The following is a 7595-nucleotide window of genomic DNA, read 5'->3' as shown; positions in this document are numbered from 1 at the left end:
CGCTCTTCCCCTGCCTCTGGTCGCGGGCATTTCGGGTCATACTGTTCTCCAGAGTCCCTGCATAGACTTACTGTGTCTCCATGCCGGCCTGATTCGCTCTCTACGTGACCTGGGCCACACCGCAGAGAAACTCTTCTTGATGCCACCTCCTGTATATCAATTCATGACCTTCTCTAATGCCCGTTGCTGGTTTCATGGGCAGAGTACCATTTTTTCTGCTTTGATCTCTCCCAAGAGTGGTGTCAATAAGCTGCTCAAGGAATTTGTTCAGAGGTTTTCGTTAGGTATCCTTTCCTATTTCTCCTGCGAGTATTTTGTCTCAAGGACGTGCATATTACTCAGGTCTTTATCGCTACTCTGCCTCGGCGGATTGGAGCAAACGGTTCTTAGGCCTCTGGGACCCTTTGGTTAATGTATTTCCTGAGGCAATTAGGCATTGTTTCGAAAAATACACTTGGCAGCCAACCAGGATTCGTTTTTGAGCACTATGTTGCCTGTAATTTCTGTTTCCTGCTCTCAAACCCGGAGTTTGGATGCTAAGCTTTTTCTCTTTGCCTCTTTTTTTCCGTGCCTTATTACTAACTGTGTCAGTAATGTAAATAGGATTGTCCAAACTATTAAAATTACTCATTTTGTAGATTAGTATTCATACGGTGGTGTACCCATCGTGATGCTGGACCATGCAATGACTCTCACATGGTACCTAGTAAGTGACCCGAATTCAGGTGCCGTATTGTAACACAGGGAGATTGCTGCAAGGTGGGTTAGACACCACCACCGTGGTGCAGCACAAGACACCTCACAAGAAAGAGGTTCAAAGCCTGTCTGAACACCTTTATTAAAAGTGGGCACAGGCCAATGACCAAGCATGCATGGAGGAGTCGCAGCATCTGTCGCAAGCTCTTCTCTAGGTGAGTTACAGCAACACTTGCAAACCTCACAGAAAACTGTCAACTTCTCCTGCAAGTAGTCCCCCAACCCACACATAATCTTGCCTTTCAGAGAAAAGACATCATTTCCACATGCGTTACAATGGGGTGGATACATTGGTTTTCGATCTAATAACAACACTCGATGTGCAGTAATCGAAATGCTTCCCCCCTTAATCATTTCTCTTCAAACATGGTGCGATGCCGAGTCCCCGCGGCTCCTTCATGTCCCTCCGCTGGAGGAAGAGTTGTGGTCTGCCCAGGGCTTACTTGGAAGTTCCCTCTTCCTGACGTAATCGGGAAGGGTCGGCCTGAAGTTCACTTGGAGCAGAGAAGAAGTGACTTGGCGTTGCCTGGTGAGGATATTAGCAGCGGAAAAGGCTAAAGGAGGAGCTGGAGATAGTGCCGTGGAAAGTACAGGCTGGCTTGTTCCGTGGTCTGTGCCCGTCCTTGGGTTGGAAATCTCCCCCAGCATTAGGAGGGATCTGCTATCCTCCCTCTCTCGCACTGGTGGGCGGAAAACCCCCGCTGATATTCCCTTTTCCACCTGACCTCTGGTAGCCGCTTTAGCCTCGCTCCTAAGCCATCCTGTCAGCTTGCTAGTAGTGGTAACGAAGAAGGGAAAACTAATCTGGCAGCGCACCTACACCCCAGTCCCCTCCTGTTCCGAGCAGCTTCAACAGCGAGCTTTGACCCAGCTAAAGCCCCTCTCTTAAAACTTCCTCCGGCTCCGGTCAGAGCCCCCTTTCAGCAGCGCACGTTGAGAGGCAAGCACGGTTTTGGAAGGTGAGGGTAACAAACCGGATGCTTTGCTTCACCTAAGGGTGCGGGGACCAGGGGCAGCGTGGGCACTCCAGCGCCCGCCACTGCCACCTCCCACAGGGGTCCGAGAGAGGCCCCCCGCCCCACGCCTACCCACTGACATTCATTCTGGGGGGGGGACGGACACTAACTAACCCCTCTGCTGGTGAATGCTTGCAAGGTAGGTGGAAATTGTGTCCTCTGCATCATGAAAAGATGTAAACGGCCCAAACCTCCCTCTTAATTTCTTCAGTTCTTTTTAGACCGCTTATATTTACAGAGAGACGCTAAGAAGAGCCGAGGAGCACGAATGTCATCTCCTCTCAGCTGGTCTCTGCTGGATGGCACTGGCAGTCTGTGTACCAAACACGTGACATGGGTTTTGGTGGGTTTTTTGTGGGTTTTTTGGGGTTTTTTTGACTCTTGATCACACCGGCACATGAGCACACTGGAAGCAGTCAGAGAAATGAGGCTCTCGTCGCTTTCAAAACCTTCCTGGAGAGCCAGCTGTCAGCGTCGCATCCCTCCCAGTACCCATCCCAGTACGTCACCAGTGACCTGCAAGTGCAGGGGGGCACAGGAAGGAAGATAGCATGAAGTTTTCATAATTAATTGCCTAAAATAGCCAGGAAAACTGGCCAAGGAAAGTGGTTACGTGGAGTTTACTCTTGTTTCTGAGTGCAGGCAGCACGGATTGGCGGGACGCTGCACGGAACAACGCAGAAGGCCGCCAGCACCGCAAAGCCGCGTGCCACGCCGCGCTTCAGTCTGCTGTGAGCTTTTAGGTGGGAACGCGGACTGCTTGCCCGAAAACGAGACGCCAACTCAAGGGCCGTGTGAGCAGCCGCTGTGGATGTGGCCTTCGTCTGCCGGAAGGATGCATTTCACCCTTCGGCTGGTCTGAAAAACAAACTTTTTGTTAAGAGTCGTTAAGCTGGAGCTCCTGGCCTCAGCGGCGGGTTCTCTGAGGGGGCTGTTGCTCGCCCTGCTTTCGCTCCCACATGGCGTGCGTTACGCTTGCCCTGCGCCCCTCGCCGCGCTGTGTGCTCGCCGGGACGCTCCCCCGGCTGTCTTGAGCACGATGATTTGAACTCCCGCCAGACCCCAAGCAGTGGTGAGCAGGGGAATCTGGAATTTTTGGCTTCACGTGCAATCCCGAGTACAGCGTTAGCGCGGGCTGTCAGACGAGCGAGAATCGCCTCGCGGCCGCTGCAGGCCATCGGTCCCAGCCAAAACTGCCTCGTCCCTGCAAGCCCCCACCCCTCCTGCGGGAGCCCCGAGCTGCCACGTGCTGCAAAATGTACTCCAAAAGTGGCTTTTTTAATACTTCAGTCATCACTTCGAAGGGGTTTCTTGAGTCGAGGCTGTGTTCTTTTTGTCTCTTTTATCAGCTGTGAACACAAGCTCCTAAGTTCCCTGTTGCCCAGCGCGGCAGACGAACGTGGCGGAGATCTTGCAGCCTTGCCGAGGAGGCGAAACAAGCTTCGTGTGACAGGTGAGAGCTACATGCCGGGAACCACAGAGTCAGTATTGTCCATTAATCACCAGCGAAATGCCGTGTGTGTGCCGGCAAAGATCCCAGCGCAAGCAATAAAAGCGTGTGTTTGGGCATGAGGTCAGTCCTGGGTAAAGCACGCATCACCAAATCCACGTGTGTCACGTGCAGGAGTAGAAATCCATCCCCGGGAGCGAATGGGCAGCACAGGTGGAGGATGGCGTTTCCTGCTTTGAAACGCCGTGATGGCTCAGGTAGCACCATGAGGAAAACGTGGGCTCTTTGGAGCCCAGCCACCGCCGCTCTAGGTGAGAGGGATGCATGGCAGAGATCCCCGAAAAGGGTTGTCCGGGCTCAGCGAGGGCTTAGGGAGGGGAAGTGCTACCTGCGAAGGGAGAGAGCGCTCGTCCAGTCGGCTCAGTTGCAGAATTAAAAATAAAATATACTTGTTTCTGTTAGTTTATCCAGCTAATACTATCAACGAGAGAAACTGCACCACAAAGCTAGATATCCCGGGGCCCTCGCGGGGTCACGGAGACATTCTCGGCGTCGCAGAAGTTTACCCCAGTTGCACTGACCGCAGGTGTGGCGTGGGGTGGTCTAGCATGCCTGCCTCTTGCCATGGCCTGGCCGCTCCACGGGAAGCGGATGAGCTCCAGGTGGATGTTTGTGCTCTCGTCCCATAGCCAGGGCTATGTGGGGAATGTGCTGTGGGGTGCTCCGTGTTCCAGAATTTAGTTGCTTTTATATTTGGGAGTCATGACATTGCAAAAGGGTTGTAGTCAATCAATTATTGGGCCAGCCATCAGAGAAGGACCTGTGTCAATTAAGACCTAAAATGTGATTTTTATCTTTTGCTTTTTTTTTTTTTTACCCCCTGTGAACTTGATAAGAGAAGCAGCTAACCAGTGCAGCAGTATTTAAGCGTTAAACCATACTCCCCACATTGCCAGTTCCTCTTTCCACTGGCTGTGTAGTGGAGTTCCCCCCCAAAATGACTTCAGGAAAGGTTTGAATTACAGAATACTGGCCAAAAGGTGTCAAACCTCATAGGAGCTGAACAAGCAGCTTGCTTTTATGTAAAGCTAAAATTGAAGAGTCTGCACTGCAATGACTCCAGTGGAGAATCAGCTGCATTTAAAAACAGACTTGTGTTTTCAAATACGTAAATGTGAGCATCCAGAGATAAACTTCAGGCTACGTGCTGTCTGTCGTCCCACTCACGAAAGCCACTGTATGGAATGGGTTAGGGGTATGAGGTGATACACACGCATTTCCAGAAGTCAGGCAATGACAGTCTCTTTCTGCGCTTGTTGTAACTCAACTATGTACTTACAAAAGCAAATCAGCATCAGATTACGTACCCAAAATACGAGATGAGGATACGATGCCATCTCCAGAGGCAGACACTTCCAGGAGAGCACTTGGGAGCCCATTGCCTTGGATGTCTCCACTGTCAGTACGTGGCAGAGCTGGCCGTGCCCACCCGGGTCCCCACTTTGACACCCAGGGCGCTGCCCCAGACAGGTTTACTGTCAGGTCTCAGGTTTGTGCCTCACAGAGTTTTTCTGCGTCCGCAGAGAGAGAATCTCTGCCGGGTGGCTGCAGGCGAAGTTCAGAGCAAGCTATACGAATGGCTTTGCAGGTGCTGAACCTACGCTTGGCTTGGTAGCAGTTTGTCGCAGTCATCCAAATATGTTTAAATCTAGTGAAGCCTGGATGTGTTTTCTACCTCACTTAACCAAGTCTGTGCAGTCATTCACTGCTTATACTGGACGTTTGTGGAATAGTGCTTCTGGGCACAGGGATGATGGGGCTCCTGCTTCAATTATAGAATAACAGTTCAGATCAAATTGCTCTTTTCCCCTCTATTAATATCTCTAGGACAAGTCTCTCACATGGGATTTTTTCTGTAGCAACAAGTAGTAGCAGTGGTCTGTAGCAGGCTGAGTGTATTGTCCAGCTGGTGATTTGTGCTGCTGGGAAAGGGCAGAGTTTTTTTAATAACTTTAGTACGCGTGTCATCTAACTGCATCCAAGTATGAGTGACATTTTCCTGGCCACAGAAGCAGAGTATCTGAGGAGTTCTGCTGTGCAGGAAAGTCTTCATGAGGGGATGGACCAGCAAAGCTGTCCCGTTGCTGTCCTTGCGGCTCCAGCGTGACTCACACGAGCTGCTGTGCTGAGCTGCCTGGAGGAGCAGGGCAGAGCAAGCATCACATCTGATGGACTTGCCCTCTTTCACTGCCGTGGTTGGCCCTCCAGCGTGACTCACCTAGGTCCCAGAGATGAGCCCTGCTACTCAGATAGGAGCCCTAGAAGCAACCTTGACAAAGATGATAGCTGGAGATGAACTTACCACTACTTTATTCGGCAACTTTATTCAACCCCAGGGCTGGTTTCCTTGTGTTTCCATGACGGAGAGGCAACATGAAGCTGCAGCCCTTCTTACCGATTCCTCTGGCACTTTGGGCTAGCCAGCTTGTGCCTGTCATCTCAGTCGATTGTATCTGCAGTTATTGCCGGTCTCCATTCTCGCTGCTGCACCTGCCTTGCTCAAGCTGGTAAGTGAGGGTCCGTTGCCAGCGTCATTTTTATGGGAGCAGCTTGGCCACGGGGATTGATGCCCCTTTGAAGGGGAGCAGTGTTTCTCCTCGCCTGCAGTAGGTTAACGCTTGTGCCACTGACCTATCTATGCTTTTTGTGATCGAGGTTTCTCTATTTGACTGTGGACCTTTTCCTCGCTCTTCTCTTTCCTTCCAGACCAGAGTCCTTTTTTCAGAAGCATCCTTCTGATTTGATAAATGTGCGCCATGTCTATGCTACAGCTATGCTGTAGCATAAGCTATAACGGCAGACCATTATACAGTCAGCTCTGCAATGGCAGAGGTTAAGATCCCCACTTTTGAGTGAGTTTTTGGTATTTTTAATTCCTTCGGCCTGTGTAATAGAAAACGAAGAAAAGATACGCCAAAACCAAATTTGCTACAAACATCCATAGGGATAAAAGATAGTTGCAGCATGGCTGAGGTGTGTCTTTGTATGGAAAACTGCAACTTTGAATTTCGCGATTTGTGGATTTAAATCGTACCTGTCAATACGTATTTATGTGTATATTAATGCTTAGCATGTTCTTACGGGCACTGGACCAAGCAGGGGAAGTCCAGTTCATTAGCGTCTCGAGACTGTCGTTAATCCCTTGGCTGCATTTCTTCTTGAAAATATTTACTGCCTCTGCTTTGCTCTTGCAAGGGGCCGTTTGCGGTCGTTCTCTCGCAAATGCCCAGCGTGTGCCCAGCTGCCTCTTTTCTAGCCATCGGTTGCCACCTGGTGGCAACAGCGTTGAGCCGCCAGCGCGGTGTGAGGTGGCTTCCAGCGGGAAGTGTGTGCCGTGCTGCCTGTAACTGGGGGCAATCTGGTAGCAAGCACATGGCAAACTCACAAATTGCTTGTCTCACCATCTGCCTTCTCTTATCCAGCGCTGCCGTAATCTACCGTCATCAGCAATGCCGTTTTCTGATACCAAAATGCATTGAAAAATGCATATGCTGCATTTGGAAGCTAAAAAACCCCAAATGAACACTGCTATTATTTTTCACCTTTTGTGCCCTTAATTTCCTTGATGTAAGATCTACTTTTTATCTGTTCTTTTTTATTAATTTCAATTCTGCTTCCCCCACGCAGGCTTTGCCCCCTGCATCTGCCCTCTCTCATCGGGCACTGCGTTTACGCGTGCAGTTCCGTGACGAAGATTTTGGCGAAAGTCTTGTATTCCTCGCTGCGTCAAAAGCCTTAGGTATTCTGCTCGCTTGCAACGCGGCTGTCTGACATCACTCTGCCGGCGAGACGTACTGCCAGCACTACTGGTCGTGGCCGGCTCTCTTCTGGCTGGAGCGGGCGGAAGCCCTCGCCGCCCTTGCAGCACTTGCTCCTGGTACAGGAATGAAAGGGGCGATGCCCTAAATTCGGCTAGCAGTGAGTTCTGCTGCTTCCCAATGGGCATGAATGAGGCCTGGCCTGCCGTTAGCACGGTGGGAGGTGGGCTTCTCTGAGGTCGGGGGGGCTGCACGAACCGAGCTGGAAAGCTTGCAGTTGAGGTAGGTGTGAAAAGGGTTTTGCTGTGTGGGAATGAAACAGTTGTCAAAAAACCTCTCGATGCCCTGAAGGTTAAAAAAAACCCAAACCCAACCTTCATAGCAATGGGTCAAATTCAGGCACGCGGTGTAGCTCATCCCCTCCGCTTGCTTTTTCACCTCCATCATGCGGGGTCACGTTCCCCATGAACAACAAGCAGCATTCCCTCCTCTGTCCGTAGCTAACCGCGGGAGCTCGGGTTGCCTTGATTTTGGGGGGAGGGAGATAGTCTTGTG

Source organism: Phaethon lepturus, unplaced genomic scaffold (assembly GCF_000687285.1).
Source record: "Phaethon lepturus isolate BGI_N335 unplaced genomic scaffold, ASM68728v1 scaffold27598, whole genome shotgun sequence".
Lineage (NCBI taxonomy): Eukaryota > Metazoa > Chordata > Aves > Phaethontiformes > Phaethontidae > Phaethon > Phaethon lepturus.
Note: the sequence above shows the minus strand (reverse complement) of the source record.